At 43.0% G+C, this 23,130-nt stretch overlaps 1 protein-coding gene across 1 annotated transcript in view; it reads left to right on the forward strand.

Annotated features, from left to right (window-relative positions):
• The first annotated feature begins 7,767 nt into the window (after positions 1-7,767).
• Positions 7,768-23,130, forward strand: part of GPR6 (G protein-coupled receptor 6) — a 32,027-nt gene continuing 16,664 nt past the window's right edge. Inside the window, exons 1-2 of the mRNA XM_006123249.4 lie at positions 7,768-7,972; positions 8,440-8,600. The gene's annotated coding sequence lies outside the window, so the exon portion shown is untranslated. The remainder of the gene's footprint in view (positions 7,973-8,439; positions 8,601-23,130) is intronic.

Raw genomic sequence — 23,130 nt, forward strand, 5'->3', positions numbered from 1 at the left:
TCCTTTCCCATGGCCCTTCAGTGAAGGGAGAAGAGAGACCCATGGGCCAGGGTCAGGTAAGAAAATGATATTCCTTTCTTTGCTTTTGTCTGATGTCTACTATGTATGAGTCCCCCTTCTCAGCTCTTGACTTTGAGGGCTCATGCTACTCCTCATTCTGTCCCAGGTCCACCATTTCCCCCAAGGCCTCCCTCATTGCCCACTCTCACCTCTCAACCCCCTCTCACTCAGCCTGCCTCCTGTGTTTGTTCATCCCTGAGAGGCAGAGAGAGGTCCAGGCAATAGGGGGTGGGCACTCAGGTGACGGGGAAGGGGCTGAGAGGAGAAGAGAAACAGGCCGGAGGGGGGGTGGTTCTGAGGGAATGAGATGGATAGAGGCATGAGCAAAAGGGCCTCTTGGGGCAGAGAGAGATGTGAATGAAGATGGGGCCCTTTTGGAGAGAGGTGAAGAGGCATGAGTGTTGCGTTGAGGAGGTTTTGGAGGAGGGAATTGAGCGGGGTCTGGAGTGGAGCCTAGGTGGGGCATTGGGGGAGGAGGTCCAGTGAAGGGGTGCCGCAGGGCAGAGGATGGGGCCACAGTCCAGTGGCTGGTGACTCCTGCTTCTAGGGAGCTTACGAAGCTCAGGCCCTTACGAAGCTCAGTGGTTATAGTTTGGTGAACTGAAAAGCAACTGAAAACAGAGCCTTACAATGTAAAGTCAATCTTAACAGTTGGCTATGCCACCTACCAGCTTCACATATAACTCTCCTCCTAAGCCTGTGTAAGAAGGCTGAGCATTTGTATCTGGCCCATAACAGGAAAGGAAACCAATAAATTCAGCTCTTTAAATAGAAAGTAGACAGAGGTGAGGGTTCACTCAGACATGAGCAGGATGTCCAACTTTATCAGGAATTGGACAGAAGTATTTTTTTTGTTGTTGTTTGAGTAGAAAAGAGAGCTGATTTAAGGAGAGTTCTAAAGTGTTAACCAAAAATGTTCTGATTTCCACTCAGCTACACCATTGTGGAAGATTTATTTTTAGTATCGTCAACCATAACTGTGCATTAATGAACTTTTTGCTTGGGTAATAAACTCACCTTAAACTTTAAGTATGGATTTCAGTAAACCATTTATTGATTCCTGAGGAAAAATATTAACCTCAGTAAAGCAAAGGGCAAAACTTTTCTAAAATAGAATAAATGTCATTGCTGTCTACAGATCTGAATGCAGATATGATTAGATTAATTGACTTCCAGTTAATTTGATATCATAGTGAAGACTGGGGTTGATGAGTGGTTTAACAAATAATTACAAAAAATGTAGTTGAGTGAAATGCTGACAGCAGTTGCTGACTTTAATAATGGCAAACAAAAGGCATTGTTGAAAATGTCAGTAAGGGCCCAAGATTAAGAAATCAGGGCTAGTAATGAATGATCAGAGTTAATTATTGTAGTGACTGACACGTTTTATGTTAAAATTATTCTATAAGAGAATTGTTGGCCTGCATTTTGTCTGTATTTATTTCTGATGACATCAGAAGAATACTGAGTTAAAGTTTTTATAAAAATGTAATGGATTGCCCAGGTTATTTCCATATATACACTATGGGCTTGTCTACACAATAGATAAGATCGAAGCAGCCACAGTCCATCTTCCAGGGTTCAAATTAGTGGGTCTAGTGAAGACATGCTAATTCAAACTGAGAAGGCACTCCCATCAGTGTTGGGAGTCCTGCTTCTATGAGTAAGGAAAGTTGAAGGAAGAGTGTGCTCCCTTTGACTTCCTGCAGTGTGGATGGCACCAAAATTCGAGTTAAGATACTTCAACTTAAGCTACACAATTAACGTAGCTACAGTTACATATCTTAATTTGAACTTATCCCCTAGTGTAGACCAGGGGTATAAGAATCACAGTTACCAAGTGGCAACATTAAAATAAAAATATGTGGTCCCCTCCCAAACTTTCTTACAATGTAAATTAAACAGTGATGTATTTTAGACACAGACTATACCAGTGACTGAATAGTCCAATCTTTGAATTATGTAGATTTATTCGTATATTTGGGCAATTGTTAGATCACTATTGAAAAAATCTATATTTTTAGGTTTATTCGGAAATGTACAGTAAGAAAATGTCTCATTCTTTTTATTTTTAACCTTGGTTGGAATGGTCAATTCTTTGTTATGGGTTTGAAGTCAATAGGATGCACAGAAGCTTAAAATTAAGCAAATGCTTAAATGCTTTGCTGGCTGGGATCTAATGTGCTCAGCAGTTTATAGCATTTAATCTATGTTTCTTTATCTTTACTGCTGAACTGCATTTTCTCACTAATCTGAATTTTCTAAAAACAACAAGCAGTCCTCTGGCTCCTTAGAGACTAACAACTGTATTAGATCATGAGATTTGGGGGTATAACCCAACTTATCAGCCCCACTGAATTTTCTAATGGTTTGTATGACTAAAAATATTATTAAATATTTATTTTGGTTATAATTTCACTTTCTTCTTCGAGTGATGTCCCCATGGGTGTTCCACTGTGGGTGCTAAGCTTGCCCTGGCGTTGCAGTACAGAGATTTTTGCAGCAGTAGTTGGCTGGACTGCGCATGTGTGAAGGGAGTCTCACAGCATTCGCGCTGCTCAGTCAGGCTCTAGCCAGTTCCTCTTAACCGCCCCAGGCTGCAAACGGACTGAACTGGTCTTCTCAGATCGTCTTGTTCATGAGAGAAATCAAAGTCATTATCTGTTTAATAGTTCATTGTTCTATATAGCCTTCTCCTTACCGCTACTTCATTCTCCTGTTTAAAAAATATATTAATTACTTCATAGTTATTCACTTAGCTTCAAGTTATATAGTTTCCTGCTAACTCTCTAGTTGTATACAGTTAACATCCCTTTCCCTACTTAAAAACTTAAAAAAATAAAAATTAAAAAAAAAACCTTAAGCTGTCAAAATGCCAGGATCACCGGGTTTCAAAAACTGCGAGGCCTGCCGCGAGGCTATGCCAGTCTCTGACAGCCACTCAGCCTGCAAATGTTGCCTGGGTGAGGCACACACACCACAAAAGTGCCCTCACTGCTATAAGCTCACAGCTAGAGCTCGACAAGATAGGGAAATGAGGCTCCGTATGATCCTCTTTGATAAGGCTCTTCAGCTTCAAGGATCAGCCTCTCCCCCACGGCCATCACAGCAGCCTTAGAAGTGAAGGGCCTCCTCTCCGACTGTGGCCCCTCCAAGGAAAAGCAAACCATCCACAACCCGCTCTCTGCCGGCTACTTCACTCGGCAGATTGAGTGTAGAGAGCAAGCCAGGCACATCTGGGGTCTCTGGAACACGCGCTACTGTAATGGCGCCGTCCAGAATAAGAAAATCGGGTGCTATGGTGCCATTTGCAGGTCATTCACTGGCACCGACGATGGCCATGGCACCGACAATCTCCACCTGCAAACCTTCAGCACCGTTGGTACTGACTCCTCAGCCAGCACCAACATGTACTTAGCCTTCCTCGGCACCAACCCTGGTGCCAGACTGACCTGAAAGGCAGCCGGATCATGCGGCACCGATCCTGACGGCACTGCATTCGGCACCGATTCTGATGGCACCGACAAGCGCTCCTACAGGGCCGGCACTGTGATCACAGCACCGCGGTGGTCAGCACCTAGAAAAGCTAGCGCCAAAACATACCGACACCGGAGCCCATCACCATGCTCCCTATCTCCAACCTTTTCACCGGTGCCATCGTCTCGACCTCCACCTCAGTCTCCTAGACGATCACCACTCAGATGCTACTCGTCTCTGGAACACCTGCCATCTCCCTTCCTTACCCCACTGAGGGAGCAACCCTGCCACTACCATCAGCGTTTCTCTGCCTCTCCTTCCCCTCTACCACAGAGATCTTACTCTCCATCGCCATCACCTTGCTCTCCAGACTACTCTTACTAAGCAGGGTATAGCAGATTGCACTGTTATGATCGCTCTCCTTCCTGCTCTTCATATTACTACCGTGACCATTATGATAGACGCACTTACTACAGGAGATATTCACCATACCACCATTCTTACCATCATACTTCCAGATCAGCCCCTAAGTCTGTTGTAGATTACTCATCCTCTAGACACTCGCTTGTGCTCGATCCACCCTGCTCAGTTCAGGGACTGATATTCCCACCCACTTCCCAGTCTGAGATGGAGGAGGAACAGCCCATCATAGCAGACGTACAATAGCCTGAGATATTGCCTACAGACCAATTGTCAATCTCACCAGATGAGGCGGTCATTCTGGGGGATATTTCTCCCCCCAATGATCTCAGGCAATTTCAAGATCTCTTTAAAAGGGTGGCAGTGTCCCAGGAGAAACAACATCGCCCCCTCAAGAATCTCCAGACACCTCATACTTCCAAACTGGCCGTTCCCTTGAATGAGGCCATATTAGAGGTCGCCAACAAATTATGGCAAACTCCAGCATCCGCACCACCAACCAATAAAAGAGCAGATGAGAAATATTTTGTACCACCTAAAGGATTGGAGTTTTTATTCACTCACCTATACCCCAACTCATTGATCATCGATGCGGCACAACAAAGAGCAAAGGCACCACAATACAGGAATCAAACAACGGACAAGGGCTCAAAAAGGCTCGATTTATTCGGCAGAAAGGTCTACACGTCATCAATGCTGCTTCTCCAAATAGCCAATTATTTAGCACATTTATCGAATCATAACTTCGATAATTACACCAAGCTCACAACACTAATGGAGTCATTACCCGAGTCCAAAAGGCCCATCTTAAAATCTGTCGTCCAAGAGGATTATGCCTCCACCAGGGCCAGCTTGCAAATAGCAATGGATGTAGCAGACACTGCCGCTGTCAAGAGAAGGGCTTTGTACCTTCAGTCTGCCGCAGTCCCCAAAGACCTGCAAGTAAAAGGAGAAGACTTACTTTTCGAGAAGGATAACCTGTTTGCTGAAAAGACTGACACGGTTCTGCATTCAAGTAAAGACTCCAGGTCAACTCTCCAAACGCTGGGGATGTACACTCCACCTTACAGGAGAAGGCACTATACTCCCTTCCAGAGGTACTATGACTACATCCACAACAGACAACACTGGCAGCAACAGCACTGGCCCTTTAACCAATCGAGCCAATGTCACTGGCCACCTAGACACGGCAACCAAAACAATCGCCCACAAAATCAACCCAATGCCAGGCAGCAGGTTTGACTGCTTGGTCTGGAGCAAGCAACCAGTCTCACTAACCCATCACCCACTTGTTACCACCCATTTGTTTCATTATCACCTGTGCCCATTTTATGACCAATGGGCAGATATCACCAGCAACAAATGGGTGCTGGAGATAATCCAATTTGGTTATGCCATACCTTTCCTATCCATCCCTCCTACAACCCCACCAAACCAATTCCTCTTCAGGGACCGCTCTCACGAAGATTTACTCAGCACCGAGATCAGTCATCTACTGCAGATCGGCACGGTGGAAAGTGTGCCAGAACCCTTCAGAAGGAAAGGGTTTTATTCCCATTATTTCCTGGTGTAGAAGAAAACCGGTGGATGGAGTCAGATATTGGACCTCAGGCAACTAAATAAATATCTTCAAAAACAACGTTTCAAGATGGTAACCTTGGCATCGATAATTCCATCCTTAGATCAGAACGACTGCTTTGCTGCTCTTGACCTACAGGACACATATTTTCACGTTACGATCCATCCCGCGCACAGACGGTTTCTCCGCTTCACTGTTGGTGAAGGCTACTTCCAAATACCGCATCCTACCATTTGGACTCTCCACTGCCCCCAGGATGTTTACAAAGATGCTCTCAGTAGTGGCCACTCATCTTCGGTGCAAGGGGGTTTGTTATATTCCCTTATCTGGATGACTGCCTCATAAAGGTTCGATCCTCCGTGGACGTGTCCACAATGCTCGATATCACCAGACAGACTTTTCATTCACTCAGCCTACTTGCCAACGAGGACAAATCGACCTTACGGCCTACGCAGGACTTGGAATTTATTGGGGCGTGACTCAATGCCATCACAGCAAGAGCATTCCTGCCCATCAACAGATTTCATTCAATCCAAGTATTGATAGACACCTTTCATGCCAAATGCCCGGCACAGGTGCTCACAGCTCTCAAGCTTATGGGTCATATGGCTGCTACAACATTTGTAGTTCCCCATGCCAGACTACATTTCTGCACCCTGCAACATTGGTTAGCCACGGTTCACACCTCCACAGCTGGAGGCGTAGACAGAGTAGTGGGGTTCCAGCCAAGGTCCTCTCTTCTCTAGAATGGTGGACCATAGACAAACATCTGTTATCTGGGGTTCCCTTCCACCAGCCGCTACCCCAGTATCAGATCACTTCAGACGTTTCCCTTGGGGTGCACACATGGGCGGGATCTCCATACAAGGCCACTGGTCACCCCATGAGACATTGCTTCATATAAACCTCTTAGAACACAGGGCATTTGCCAATGCTTGCAAACACTTCCACAGCTAGATTCGCAACTGCACTATAAAAATTCTTTCAGACAATGTTGCGACGATGTATTCCATAAAAATTTATTGATACACAGTAGAAGACAGAATGCAAGGACTACCTACCTCTCCAAGTGGAGAAAATTTACCTATTGGTGCTCTTAACACTGCATTAACCCTCAGACTGCTCCTATCCTCACCATACTGGACTACATAATGGACCTGAAACAAACAGGATTAACCTTCACATCACTTAAAGTTCATCTCGTGGCAATGGCAGCTTTTCAGAAACCAATCGAGAGATTTTCTGTGTTCGCTCATCCTCTCACAAAGAGGTTTCTCTGAGGGCTCACGAATTTGAACCCCCCCGCCTTTGGGCACTGCCCCCACTATGGAGATTGGATTTAGTCCTTCAAACTCTCATGGCCCCACCATTTGAGCCACTAGCCACAATACCTCTCCAGCTTTTAACAAGGAAATTAGTATTTCTTCTCGCCATCACCTCAGCCTGTAGAGCTAGCAAGATATCAGCGCTGATGGTGGTACCCCATATATCATTTTCCAGAAGGACTGTTTCATCCTTAGACTCCACCCTGCCTTCATTCTCAAGACCTGTTCCGAATTCCACATTAATGAGCCTATTATATTGCCCTCCTACTACCCCAAGCCGCACACTTCCCCCCCCAGGAAGTGGATTTTCACTCTCTAGATGTACTCAGGGTTCTAGCATTCTATATAGACCACACCTAAACCTTTTCGGAAGACCGACCAACTCCTCCTTTTCCTTGCAGAGTGGTCAAGAGGCAAGCCTCTTTCTTCCCAGAGAATAGCTAATATCATTGTCTCCTGCATAACCCAGTGCTATGCCATACGCAAAATACCACTTCCAGAACTCCCTAGAGCCCACTCCACTAGGGCCATGTCAGCTTCTACTGCCTTTCTTAGAGGTGTTCCCCTTGCAGATATCTGTAGGGCAGCCACTTGGGCCTCCTATTATACCTTCGTTAGGCATTACACCATCCAGCGCAGATGGCTGCCAGATAATTCTGTAACAAAAAGACTGCAGCTATCTGCCAATAAATAAGGGGCTCCAAATCCTACCTACCTATATATGGGGGAACACTGCTGTGCAGACACCTACAGTGGGCACCCACTGGGTCATCACTCGAAGAAGAAAGCGAAGTTACTCACCTTGGTGCAGTATCTGTCATTCTTCGAGATGTGTCCCCCCGTGAGTGCTCCACTACCCAGCCACCTCCCTGCTTCAGAGTCTGTGTCCTTCTATTTTCCAGATCCTGAGGCAGGTTCGAGGAACTGGCTAGAGCTGGACTGTGAATGGTGTGAAAGAGTGCGAACGCCACGAGACGCCCTCCAAGCATGCGCGGTCCAGCCAACTACTGCTGTGAAAATCTCCCTACAGTGGTGTCAGAGCAAGCCCAGCATCTACAGTGGAGCACCTACGGGGACACACATTTTGAAGAACAACAGTTACTGCACCAAGGTGAGTAACTTTGCTTTCTATTTCTATCTTCAGTGGAATTACATCATTGTAATATTAGTGGAACAGAGTCTGAGGGATCAGATCTTAATTGTCTGAGTTGGAATTATTTTCACAAAGGGAAACAGTGTAGATTTTTCTTTATAATTTTAAATCTAAATCACAAACTTTTTTCTTCTTACTGTATGCATTTTTTTGGTGATTATGTATATGGTAATTCATTAAATCCTGGTCCCACTGATTTCAATGGCAGTACTTCTGTTGGCTTTGCTGGGACAGAATTTAACCCCACAACCCCTGTCGGGAGTAATTTTTGAAGAAGATTGTAAAGTAAGAGTTTAACTTAACAATACAAAATTGTCGATGTTGAACTTTAAATATATTCTGTTGTTTTATAAGGAATTAAATTCTTCAGGAAAGTCCTGATGAAATCAGATAACAGGTTTGTAACTATGCTGTTTTGTTTATAGCTTCCTCCCCTGTGCAGCATTTTTGGTTAGGACATTCTGCAACATTCCAGACAACCATAAACTCTTTTAAAAGATGAAAGAGAAAATGGGGCGTGAGGGGAAGCTCGTCTTTGAGAGTCTGATTCTGTTACCCGTGATCACTCTGAATTGCACCTTCCTCTGTGAGTAACATCTCTACTTCAGTAAGACTATTCGTGGAATAAGTTACTATTCAGCATGAGTAAAATACTGTGGCCCTGAATAAAAAAAGGGGATACATTTATAGATTATTCAAGATGTACTTGAAGACTATGGTATAAAGAAATTGAAAGAAATGTGAAAATGACATTATAGAAGTATTCAGCCCAGGGACCAGGTTTTTAAAGGAATTGAGCCCGTGGCTAATTTGTAATGAAAGAGCTTAGGATTGGTGGCCAGAGAGTGGTGGCACTGCTGGCACACAGTATGGCATTTCCACCTTTACTTCTGTGCTGCTGCTGGCACTGCTTTCAGAGTTGGACAGTGAGAGAGTGGCAGCTGCTGATTAGGAGCCCCGAGGTGCCAGTGTTATGGATTGCCAAGGCTAGAGGTTCTGGGGCACAGCAAGCCCCAGCACATATTAAGCACTGGATTTTAGGTGGTGTTCAACTGAGCAGAGCAACACCTACCCCCTAGGCAAGTGTCACTGCCTAATGGATTTTTCAGTGCCAAATTAGGTGGCTCTGCACTCCCAGGGACCATGAAAGAGTGGAGGGGGATAGTTGCCTACAAATGAGATTTTCAGAAGCTGGACCCCTGAATATGGAGGGGCCTAAACTATCCTGGAGCGGGATTTAGGTGCCTAAGAGCTACCCTGGGTGGTTGGCTGAGGGCCAAAGATGAATGCCTCTCTCTACTCCAGATCCTCAACTGTGAACCCACTTCCAGAAGAGGGCACTTAAACCATGTCAGCCACTTAAGTCATTCATGCCCCAGAAGCCAAAACCATCTGTCTTTCTCCTGCTCCCATGCAATATCTGACTTACAGTCACCATATATTTCCCTGAGTCTTGGGCTGTCTTTTAAGCAAGTGCTGTGCTTACAATCCACATACCAGTGGCCTGCCTTTGGCCCTTCTTCTGTGGGGTCTGACTGATAATAAATTATAGCCATGCTCAGAGCATCTCTACAGGATGAGGTCCCACTGATAAGATAAACATTCCCTCCTCTAGTGAAAAAATCCCACCTCTAGGGCATTGGTTTGAGCAGGAGCTCTGACTGAGCAATGTATTAGCTGTGAGCTCAGGGCACAAGCTGCCCTGAAAATGGCAACTGGCAGAAATGATGACACTTAGAGGGCTTGGGTGGCACCTGAGCTGTGGCTTTGGAACTTTCAGTGGCTCCTATGCAATGGCCTTGATTTGCCTCTTGAGGGACCTAAATGCCTTAAAAATCTGGCTCTAAATCCCAAAGATTCAGATTGTGTGCTAACCTGCCTGACTGGTTTGTACAACAATTAAATTATGGTAATCAGACTGAGATGAGGAGTGCAACATAAATGTCACATATAAAATGTAATGCACCTAACACTGTCATGAAGACACAAAAGGAGAACATAGTCGCCATTTTAGGGAATGAAATGATGGATCAGAGTTTCACCTGCATGAAAGTGAAGGATAACACTGTGACAAATAAATATATGAGGAAGCATGTAAATACATAACCAAAGTGGGCACTTATAGTACTCTACAAGTACAATAAGTCCTACAGTGATCACAAAAAGGAACATACTGGTGTCTTTTGAATAAAGATGACTGGAAGCAGTACATAGCTATCCCTGAAGGACCATCATGTAAAGTGCTGTCAGCTTTATTAGAGAGTGATTCACAGGTTCACAGCAAGATAATCAGCTCTAATAGAGGTGAATGTCTGACCGGAATCAGCATTTAATACTTTTATTCAGCATCTTCTGAACAGAACTGTCATCTTGTTGCAATTTTTGCACAGTACTAGAAATAATAACCTTTATTTAAGTGCTTATATTTAGCCAGATCAGCACTGTGTGTTCCGGGAGTTAGGCTTTGAAAGGGCTATTCAATATTGGGTGATAATTTGTTAGGCTACCAAATGGAAAGTAAAGCCTTAGGAATAGACATTGCCATGGGGTTTTTAAAAAGTTACCCGTAAATAACTTCTGAACATCCAAAAGGATTCCCTGTCAGTATAGGATGTTTCAAAATAACCATGATAAATGAGACTATCAGTGACACCAAGTGGAACACTGTCTTTTGGCAGGCTGCATCACAAGTGTGCCTTCCTCAGTTTCCTCCTCAAGTAACCCCAGGATTCTACTTCAATAATACCCTTCCTTGGGGAAAATGTGTTATCAAAACCAAACTGCAAATCAGTCCTTAATAAAGTCTCCCATGAGGTCCATTTGTCATCCCAGTGCATGTAACCCTTAAAATCCCTTGACATTCCACACTTAGCACATGCCAACATTTTCCACTGCACCTAGAATCTTTGTTATTCCTCTTCTATCCCTCTGACAGGTCAGCAATCTAAGATCTTCCCGCGAGAATAGTTGTTGTTATTCAGCCATTAGGGTTAATTCTTTCTGCACCCAAAACCTAGCTTATTGTTGTCCTTCACTACCATTGGATTATACAAACTATTTATTATCCATATATGTTTTGGGAAGAAGTAAACATAAGAATAAAGGGATTGGGGAAATCAGAGGTAAAAGTGATTGTGATCAGAGGAAATTTCGTTATGCTGTGTGATGCCATGGACAAATGATAGATTGTGATTATCAACACCGAGTACAAATCAAATCTGACCTATGCTCCTCACTATCTGCACATGTGCTTTGGCAGATAATGTTAGAGATTCATAATGGAATTATGATCTGTTTGCCTAAGGAATTATGTTTCTGCTCTACCTATAAGAGACTGGGAAAGTATTTTCCTAAATACATATTTTCCTAATTTAGTTGGGAGAAATCCCTCTCAAGTCAATAGTAATTTGGCTGTTGTCTTCAATGAGTCAGGATTTCACCTGTTAACTTTTGTGGAACCAGCTATGCATATGACTATAAACAATGGCTGTCAAGTTTTTATTATGATAATTATAAGCTCTTAGTTTGTGCATATGTTATTGTGACTCATATTCCCATATGAAGGGATATGGTTGTTATGACATGCACTTCTATAACAGATGGAATTGTTCCTGTACTTTGTCACTGGAGGGGGAGAATCTTACTACAACAGATGCAGAGCAGTGAATTACTTTATGGAGTTTGGACTCCTGGAACTATGGCCCTCTTTAATTACATGGAGGGAATGGAAATTGAATGTTTAGCCTATCAAAAAAGTTTGAGAGGAGACTTGACGATAGTGTATAAGTACCTTCATGGGAAGAAATTACAAATTACTAAAAGGCTCTTTAATCTAGTAGAGCAGGGGTCTCCAAACTTTTCAGCCCGAGGGCCGCATTAACTATCAAACAGCAGTTCGGGGGCCGACTACACACTTGAGGTCCAAATAAAAAACAATCAAAACATGGATGTTGTTTTTAATTATGTATTTAATATTATTTTATTCAGTTATTATTTAATAACACATTCATACACTACACATGAACACCTGTATTAGTGTGAATGGTGAAATTGTTTCCTGGATGCCAAAATAGCAGACATTTCTGGCTTTAGATTTGTTGTCCCTAACATCAACAGTGACCTGAGATTATCATCGGACAAGTTTGTTCTCAAATTGTTCTTCACGTATTTCATTCTTAAAAATGTTTGTTCACACAGGTATGTTGTTCCAAAGATTGAAAGGTACCTTGATGCAAAAGTTTTGACATTAGGAAAGTCTTCCTTGGGCAAAAACTGGTAAAAACCCACCAGTCCTATTTTGAACTTGTCCCTAAGGAGGTCATTTGCTTGCAACTCAATGACTTCCAGCTGCAGTTCATCTGGGCAACTGGCCACATCTGCTTCAAATGGGTTTTGAAACAATCTCACTTCTTCTGCCTTTGAATCCAAAAAGGTCTCCACGGGCCGGATGAGAGGGCCTCGCGGGCCGCATCCGGCCCCCGGGCCGTAGTTTGGAGACCCCTGTAGTAGAGGATTGCATAGGAAGAACTGGATGGGAGATGAAGCTAAACAAATTAAAATCAGAAATTAGACCCACATTTTTAACAGTGAGGGTGATTAAACATAGAACTAAACTATCAAGAGAAGTGGTGAATATTTCTATCTTTTGATGTCATATTAAGACAGAATGCCCTTTTGAAAGGTATGATTTGTGAAACACAAGTTACTGGTTTTTAGTAGAGAGGTAACTGAATAAAATATGTTTTATAAGATAGAAGTTTTGCTGATCCATAGGACTTCTCTTTCTGTATCTGGGTGATTTGGACTTATGGTTAAATGTAAATTACTTAAATCTTATTTATTGATACTATAGTAGCTGTAACTAACTGTTCCCCCCACCCCCCACCGGTTTCTGACCAAGAACTTGAAACTATTTTTTTCGGATATAGCTCATGCCATCCTAATCCATTCTTTTATCACTACAAGTCTAGACTAATGCAATGTGGACACAAACCTACTTAAATCAGTTCAGAAATGGGAGATAAATAGCCCCATGCTACACTGTTTGCTTGCTTGCTTTTTAAGCAATGCATCTTGCCAGAAGCACATGACATCAGTTATCCATGTTCTGCTTAGACTCCCAGTTGGCTTCTGGGTAAAATTCAGGTGCCGGTTTTAACTGATAAAGCACTAAATGACCTGGAGCCTATGTGAGAGGCAGCTTTTCATCCACGCCATGTTGCTATAATTCAGTGATTACAGCTGTGGGTCGCAACCCTGTTTTCATGGGGTTGACAGGATTGGCTTTGGACTTGCTTGTATCTGAGGCCTGAGTCAAAGCCTGAGCCCCAACATCTGAGGTCAAAGCTTAAGCCCTGAGTGATGGGGCTCAGGAATGTGGTCTATTTGTTCAAGAACTCCAAATTGGTAAGAGCTAAGGACCACTACATTGGTATGCAGCTTCCTCATATCAGAACTTAAAGAAAGCATTTGGTTGTGTGTGTTCAGGAGGGCTGAAGCTCCCCCATTCATACAAGGATGAATAAAACCATATAGAAAAGAGACAGAATCACCAGGTAGGTAAAAGGGCCCTCCTCCCTCCCCCATTCAGGACCGCCCCAACTCTGAGCCTCCCACTCTCCAGGTGCCATTTAGGGAGGGCAGAGGGGGTGCAGTTTCCCCCACTCCCCACAGATTTATATGGGAACATCGCTGGCTGTTCCCCTTTGACAGGGAATGAGCAGAAAATGCAGTTTGCTGCATTCCCTATCTGGCTGAGGAGGAAGGCAGGAGGCAGACGAATCTGGACCTGCCCCAGCCAGGGGATGTGCACCCTTCCCCCACCTGTGCTTGCTGGAGTTTCAGCAGCCATGGAAAGGCACTTCTCACCTAGCCCCAAGCTACTATGATGAGAAAGGTTTGGGGTAAATTTGTCTCCTTAAGGCAGCCTGCATACTGAACCCCTCATCCCCAGCCCTACCCCAGAGCAATGATTTAAATGAAGAACAACAAAAATGAATTGAGATACGATCCTGAGCAACACTAGATAAATCTTCTAGTTGTCTATATTTTCCTTCTTGTTCTATATCCTACCCTCCTACATCACTGCCACAGATGTCTAGTCTCATGTACCAATTCTGCTTTAATGTCAGACATTTGCTGTCTATTTTAGATGCATCTACGCATCAATATAATGAAAATAGAATATTATCGTTACTATGATGGGTACTTTCCTTAAAGGCTGTGACAGTCCTGGAATATTAACAGAAGCTCAGTTAAGTAGAGAAGAATGAGATTTCTGCTGCTAGCATAGTGGGTGTAATATTGCAGGATCACTGTCCAGCAAACAAACAACCAATATAGCTTCAATGCTGAATGCATCATGAAATGAGAAAATGTAGGAGATACTTTTGAAGATTAATTTCAATCTGTATGATTGTTTCCTGGATCTGCTATTGCACCATTTCTAACCCATCAGGCAGCATGGAGCATACCACTAGGATTTTTCATGTTCAGCCTAACAAGTGCTACCAGTGTTAGATTTCACATAGTGGGAATGCTGAAAGTGTTAGACTCTAGACTACTGTTTATTTAGCTGCATTTATATAGCCCGGTCACCATTTTATCCTAGACCTGCCAAATATTTAAAAATAGAAATAATAATAACAATCATACATTTTACCATCATGCATGAAGCTTGACTAGTTTTTAGAAGGTGGGAGTAAGCTTGAATAGTTTACAGAGGAGTTGGAGGGGGTATGTTGTGTCTATGCATATGTTTGCAAGTGAGGAACTCAATAAGGAAAGCTAAGATCAGTTTTAACAAATAGGGAGGAACTAGTTGAGAACTTGAAAGTGGAAGACAGTATAGGGGACAGTGATCACTTATCTTTCCCCAGCCACAAGGGTGCATCTGTTTGGGCATCCAATGCAGCCAGGGAGAGGTAAGTCACCCTAGGGAAGGCAGGGATGAGAGGTCTGGGGATGCTCTGGGTGCCCAGGGATGTTAATCCTGACTGGGCAGGGAGAGGGACAATGAAGACAGTTTCCTTTCCCTGCACACAGCAGCCAGGGCTAAATCAAATCCATCTCAAGACATCTCCCCTGGCCACAGGAATCTCTGCACCACATAAGGGGGATTTGGGTGAGGTGGCTTAGCTGCAGGGGGTGAGGCTTGGTGAGGAGGGGTTCTAGGTGAAGAAGGCTGAGGCTCAGCAGGAAGGTTTGGGTGCAATGGGGTCCAGATGCACAGGGTTTGGGTGGACAGGGGGATTAGCAGCAACCCCCTAGTTGTCCCATCACTCTTCAGCCTTGTGTGGGAGCAATCACTGTGTGGGGAGCTGCTCCCATGTCTATCCAACCCCTGTACATCTGGGCTATGTCTACACTCGTGGCTTCTTGTGCAAGAACTCTTGTGCAAGAAAACGTCCACACTGCCATGTGCGAGCTGTGCTTTTGCGCAAGAGCGCCCATGGCAGTGTGGATGCTTTCTTGCGCAAGAAAGCTCTGATGGCCATTTTAGCCATAGGGCTTTCTTGCGCAAGAAATCCCTGCTGAGCATCCACACTGCCCTCTTGCGCAAGAGCTCCTGTGTAAGAGGGCTTACACCTGTCAAAAAAGAGCATAGCTCTTGCACAAGGAGCCCCCTCTTACAACGCCATACTGTAAATTTACGCAAGAGCAGGTGGGCAGTGTAGACACTCTTGCACAAGAAGCCGTGAGTGTAGACATAGCCCAGATGTACAGGGGTTGGATAGACATGCACTCAACCTGCCATTACGAGCCTTACACCCTTGCACTCAGAACTCATTTAATCAATCCCCCATAGTCAATCCTCCAAACCTCACCCCGAATCCTCTCACCTAGTCCCCCACCCACCCCAAGTCCCAGCCAGCTGCACCTTGACTCCCATCCCACCAAGCCCCATTTCTCCAGAAACCAGATCCTCTCTGAGCCCTAACCATCTTCACCTGGACTCCCCTACTGAGTCCCATTTCCCCTGTGCCCAGAATTGCCCAACAAGCCTCCTTCCTTCAGCACATATGCTGCTAGTGAGGGCAGTTGCCTTTTGAGTTGGGCTGCAGCCTTGTGGTCCTTTACACTTCTATTAGAGGCACATAATTCTACATTTTTATTTGTGAAAACAATATAATCACACCATGTTCAATTATTTTTGGTACTTTATTTCAAAATACTCTTCAAATAATTGAACATGGCGTGATTATATTGTTTTGTTTCTGTATATTTTATTTGTGAAAATAATTATTGTGCATAGAATTTTTAATTTTTCAGTGCATAATTACCTCAGGGATAGCACGTTATACAGAGAATACAGAATCAATTTACAGTAAAACTTTATTCTAGTATTGTTATGTGTACTGCTGTTTTACTGGTTATGTTAAAAAGCTGCTAAAATATAAGCATTCAGAAGTACAAATATTTTTTCATACAGTGAATAATTATAAATATACTAGATTTGGTAAAAAAAGATAATTTTGTTATTGTAACTCTCCACTCATACTTTTAAGACCATAATTGTTTCTAGTCAAATTATGTTGTCCATATGGTGTCTCTATTGCTCACACTGGCTGTAATGTTTGCTAACAGTCAAAATTCATTATATTTTCACATTTTGCATCATCAAGAGCCATCTTTTATTATCCAGAATAGAAATGGGAAAGCTTGAGACATTTCCTGCTGAGCAATCTCATTTTCATTAAAAAAGACTTGTTTAGCAACAAGTGGAGAAAACCATTATAAAAAGAAGAGCAGGAGAGATAAAGACAAATGTGAGGTAAAGAACAGGCTGTTTGTTCCTGGTTGAGACAGGGACTCTCTCATCTTACACCAAATAACGTAACAGCAGCATGCAATTTAAATGTTGATGGATCAGCAGTGCCATAAATACATCTCTGCATGTCTATCAAACAGATGTTTCATTCTTTTACTTTGTTAGCTAATCTTTAGCAAATTAATTGGGGAAGGGGAATGGAATCACTTACAGAGAGTTTTGTGCAGACTGTAGAGAGCACTAGAGAGAAAAAAGTCCACTGACACAGATTCTCATCCTTGTCCTCCACAAGTTATATATTCTCTCTCCTCTGGTTGCTTACTTAAATCATGTTGGTATTAGATTAGCTGGAGTGAGGCTACAATTAGTACTACGGTACTCACTGTCTTTATACCCAACACCTGCAGCAAAGGTCTTTATTTCTGTTAGCTCTACAAATGCTGTTGTAACGGTTTGTTTTGAAGAGGAAGAAAGGTTGAGTGTTCAATAGCAGGGTGTATTTCTGAAATGTATCAGGGTAGGTCTGTGTCCAAGGAATGACAAAAAAAATCCCACCAAAACCCCACCTAGGGTTAAATGACTGAAAAAAAAATCATGCCCTCATTTTTTTTATTACTATTCAGGAGCTAGTTCACACTCCCCTATGAGTTCTGACATGTCCTAACATGAGAATTAGATTTTCGGGAAGCAGTGTTTCTTGTCTGCCTGACAAAAAAACACTGTTTCTGGTGGTGTAATGGAGTCAACCTCTTACTGCTACAGCACCTCCTACTAGTCTCTTTGGGAATCCTCCTTGGAGCACTTTCTGCTGGCTGGTGTCTGTTATCCACCTCCTGCACTGGTTCAGGCCCATGTTCCTTCCTGTTCACAGTGCCCTTTCCTCCCAAGTACTACCATACAGCAATGCCCCTGCACTCTGGGGTCCTCCCCTTCCAAGGAACCCAGCCCCCTATATCCACTTTACCTCAATGACTCAATGCCAGTCAACATCTAACCCCTATCCCAGGGGCAAACTGTAGTCTGAAATGGCCACTCAGCATTGGCAAGGCAGTGGACCTGCTGCCTTTTGCTGCCCTGGCAACCTCCCTGTAGCCTCAGGCCTTCTCTCAGGCCCTGGAACCTGAGAGTGGTGTCAGACAAGTGCTCTGCAGCTCTGCCTGCCCCTCCCCAGCACTGCTGTGTCTCAGGAAGCCTCCGTAGTTTCTCTGGCAGCCAGGTTCCTCCACTCCAGACCTTATTTATACTCTCTCAGCTGGGCCTTAATTGGCTGCTACCTGCACATCTGTGAGCTCCAAAATCTCAGTCCTCTTCCAGAGCTGGGTTTAACCATGGTTAGGCCAATGCGGGGCAGCTGCCCCATCACTATAGGGTAGGTTTTTTCCCCTTTCTCTCCTGGTCTCTGAGGGTATGTCTATACTACAATGTTATTTTGAAATAACGCGTCTACACACAAAATGCATTTTGAAATAGCTTTTTGCCATTTCAAAATAGCACGTTCACACTAAGTAGATGCTGAATTGCATTTAAGGCTGGCCGGAACCAGGTCTGGCAGGGCATCAGGTCAGGAGTTACTTTGTGTGGCTGCTACCTGAGGCTATCTGAGGCCTGTGCTTAAAGGGACCACCCCTGGACAGCCAGTTCTCAGGTTTCCCTGCTTGCTTGCCTACCTCGATGAGGGACAGCAAAGCATTTTGTCTCTGGTGCTCTGGTTGCCCTCACTCGGGACACCACAGCACTCTGCAACATGGAGCCAGAACTGCCCCTGGGCACTCTGGTGCTTCTCTTGGACATGTTGCTGCGAGCCTGGCTGCACTTGCTGTAGGCTTCCATCCGGGAGTATCCAGGAGGCCCTGCGGGACAGCTTCCACCCTGAGGAGCACTAAGAACCTCCCTGGTCTGCCCCACTGGGGGCTTGTGCCTCATTTCTCCCTCACATCCTTCCACTTACCCCTCCCTAACCCCCTTCCTGATGTAAATAAAATACACATATTTTCATGAACACAAACTCTCTTTATTTAATAAAACTGTCAGGAGGAGGGGAATGAAACTCTGGTGAGACTGGGGAAAGGAGGTGGAAGAGGGGAGGGGGAAACCTGGGAGGAGGGAGTTGGAAGGGGGAAGCAAGAGGAAGAAGAGGGAGAGGGGAAGCTCAGGGCTCAGGGTTGGGGGGTCTCTTGGTTTCTGAGGACAGGACAAGGAGTAATGGGCTTAAAGTGCAGCAGGGGAGGTTTAGATTGGACATTAGGAAAAAATTCCTAACTGTCAGGGTGGTCAAATATTGGAATAAATTGCCAAGGGAGGTGGTGGAATCTCCCTCTCTGGATATATTTAAGAACAGGTTAGATAGACATCTGTCAGGGATGGTGTAGGCGGAGCGTGGTCCTGCCTTGAGGGCGGGGGGCTGGACTCGATGACCTCTCGAGGTCCCTTCCAGTCCTATTATTCTATGATTCTATGATTCTATGATTCTTGACTGTGGGAAAGAAAAGAGAATCTGCAGGAGTACATGTTCTGTGCATGTTGCACCAACTACCCCCAGGAGTGATCAACAAAAACATAACTAAAAGGGCCACATTTTCAAAACTGAGCTCCACTTTAATATTTGCATGAAAATAAATGCTCAAAACCTGTATCTGTGTGTACAAACTGGCAATTGTGCACATAACGGGGGCAGATAGTTGGTTTGCAGGCTGCATTGGCCTATATAGCATATTTATGACACTCACTCCCCAAGGACTTATTCAGATTCTCCAAAACTTAAGCTTTCTGTTCCCATGCCAGCTCACAATTAATCTAATTGGAGTGTCACCTCTGAAGCCCAATAATGATACTTCAGTGTCAACTGGCCATTTTAGTGGATAGTCTGTGGATGGGGGGGAGTGAAACTTCCTGGGTAGGAATTTGGCCTTCCCCTTCCAATGAGCTTGACACCTTTGGCATGTACTACCTTTTTTGGTTTGCATTTCAGCAAACCAAACCCAGTGGGCTTAGTTCACTGTGGTTGCACATGAAACTGCATGTGAAGCTGCAGCAAAAGTCACAGTGACGTTGGCTGAACTCTTCTAGTTTCTTTTGCCAAATGTCACCAAAGCATGCTGTGGGCTCCACTGACCCATGCTCTGGAGTTGTGTTCTGGAGGCAAGTTTAACATTTTACTCCTTCCCCATGTCTTCAAGAGGTAGTCATCTGCATGCCCTCCTGCATCTTTACAGCTGGCCTGCACACTGTTCCCTGTTTCCCCTCTTTTGGAGATGTATTAATGTATTTCTGCCCCCCACTTCTCAAAAATCCCCTAGTAAGGAATTTTAGAAGCTATTTGGCCCCTACTTATGCTTTCCAACTTTTTGCAGCATTAGAACCCTAAAAGCTCCGTCTACTCTCATTGCTGCCACTATACCAGCCCCTTTCTTTTTTTTTTTTTTTTTTTTTGAAGTATTGTGCTATTGATAGATTTCTAATATGAAAAACCATTCTTGGGCATATTTTGGCTGTAGTGTTATACATATGCTGTAGTATGATACATATGCTGTCTCAATTGCAGTATGCAGCTACTGTATATGATCCCATCCATTTTAGTGGCAGCAGTAGGAAAGTTTTACACTGACATAACTGTATACATACAAAATTTGGACAAATAAATTGTGAGCCTGACAGAAAACTCACCCTAAGGATATGTTAGAAAGGATGTCAGAACAAAGGGTGACACGCACAGGTCTTAAAGACACACATCTTTACAAGGAGTTAAAGGTCCCTCTGTTCTCTATGATTGCTGGAGTATGACTCTTGTTTTTGTTCTTTTTCACAAGTTCTTGCTGTTCTTGTGGTGTCATTTGTTCAAGTTAATCTCCTTCTGTTTGACCTGACTAATTCAGGACCTGCAAAGAATACAGGGATTGAACAATCTCCCATTACAATTTGATCAAGGTAATAAACATTTGCTTCTGGACAAAACTTCATCCTGCTTTGGACACACAGAAGAATGTATAAACTTTTTACTCGCCAAAAAATGACTTGGGATTATATTTTTGAAATAAATTCCTGCATCTAATGAGGCATAAAATAATTCTCCCGAATCCTTTTAAATATTTTCTAATTCATTTAGATCAGCTTTTTTACTTTGAAGGTGTAAAATAATTAAGAAGTTGCTCATTTTGGATGATCTATTGACATCTTTCAATTAAATATGGAGTTCAGTGAATCCTTCAAAATAAATATTTACAAGCATTTACTTAATAAATATGGATTAATCCATATTCAAGTTTTAAAATACAAAAAAAGTTAAAGCAAAGGTTTTCATAAGGGTTTTGGCTACCTCCTATGAATTAAGAATATACTAGTCATGTTGTTGTTAATATACAGTGAAAATGATTTTTAACTTTCACAAATATATAGTGTATGCTGTGAACACAGAGAATAATATTTTTGCCAAATGTTAAGGAAATCTCTGAATCATGTCTGACCTAAGCTTAGATTGTCCAAAACATAACAGCTCTTTATATCTTAGTTGTTTAATTTTCTAAATTTCAATAGCACTAGAATAAAATAGATAAAAAAATATAAAGTTCAGGATCTGACTTCCACCCACAGAGCCAAGGAAATCAGAACCAAACCTAAAATACTATTGTTAATCCCTTCTCCATGCCAAGGTGATACAGATTCCACCAGGCAAGCGTTTTCTCATGTCTGATATCACATGTGCTGAAAGAGCTTGGAACAGCTTGTGGGGTGGGGGAGAAGATTAGTGTTGCTTCTTTAACTCTAAATGTTCTTAATTTTGAGGGTACAAGCTGAATCCATGACATCAGTTTACCATACTTCTGGTGGCTTACTTTGTGCATATTAGTTACTAACCTAATGATCCTAATACAAATGATTGAATTCTTGTAGGGATTTTGCTGACGAATAAGAACTGTTTATTTTTATTCTTATATTGTAATTTAAACAATAAAGACTGAGGGGTGTGTGTGTGTGTGTGTGTGCATGCGCGCATCAGCAATATAATAAAATTAATTCCCTTAGTTGTTATGGAACACAAATTTACTGATACAACTGAGAGTAAGGTTAACATGCTTGCATTTTTGACAGATGTACTTGCAGCTCATCAATTCAAGGCATACTGTTGAAAAATCATACTGCAATGTATGGAGAATATAAGTTTAAATCAAGATTTGAAGATCTTTTCCCAACCTGTAAACTAACCAATATTGACATTCTAATATTAGAGGCTCCTACAGCACATGCAAACTTGCACCTTGGGCTTGTTACCTAGGTGACCAAAGATTGGTTAGCTATGTGTCAGGAGTAGTTCAATGTGAGGAATGTGTCCCTTCAAAACATCTTGATAATGATTCATCAAAAAACACCTGAGCAGCAATAGTTCACAGAACTGCTGAAAATCCCAAAGCAAAAAAATGTTTTGGTAGATGACAACACTATGATTTTGTTTTTTTGTAAGATCACAGAGATTTAGAGCTACAAGGGACCTACAGAGGTCATCTAGTCCAACCACCTATGCTGAGGCAAGGTCAACTATCCTCAATCTAGATCATTCCCAACACACGTTTGTCTCACGTGTTCTTAAAAACCTCCAGTAATGGAGAGTCCACAATCTTCTTTGGAAATCTATTCTAGTACGTAATAATCCGTATAGTTGGAAAGCTTTTCCTAGTGTGTAATCTAAATCCCCTTTGCTGCGGATTAAGCCCATTATTTTCTTGTCCTAACTTCAGTGGACATGGAGCACAATCAATTACTGTCCTTTTTATAACAGTCCTCAACATATTTGAAGATTGTTACCCAGTTCTCTCCTCAGGCTTCTTTTCTAAGGACTCAGCATAATCTTTTATTTTTAACCTTTCCTCATAGGCCAGGTTTTCTAAACCTTTCATCATTTATGTTGCTCTCCTTTGGACTCTGAGTACATAGTGCACAGCTGAGGCCTCACCAATGCCAAGTACAGTGGGGCAATTACATCCTGTGCCTTACACATAACACTCCTGTGAATACACCTTGGAATGATATTACTGGTACCTTTTTCATTAGTACATCACACTGTAGACTCATATTCAATTTGTGATCTACTATAAACCCCAGAACCTTTTCCTCAGTGCCACCACCTTGTCAGTTATTCCCTTATTTTATTGTGCATATGATGTTTCCTTCATAGGTGTGGTATGTTTGTCCTTATTAAATTTCAGCTTGTTCACTTCAAACTAACTCTTCAATTTGTCATTCCCTTTCAGCATAGTACCCTCTGCAGATCTGATAAGAATACTTTCCATTCCATTATCCAAGTCATTCATGGAAATATTAACTAATTCCAGACCCAGGACAGACCCCAGTAGGA

This window comes from Pelodiscus sinensis, chromosome 3 (genome assembly GCF_049634645.1).
Source record: "Pelodiscus sinensis isolate JC-2024 chromosome 3, ASM4963464v1, whole genome shotgun sequence".
NCBI lineage: Eukaryota > Metazoa > Chordata > Testudines > Trionychidae > Pelodiscus > Pelodiscus sinensis.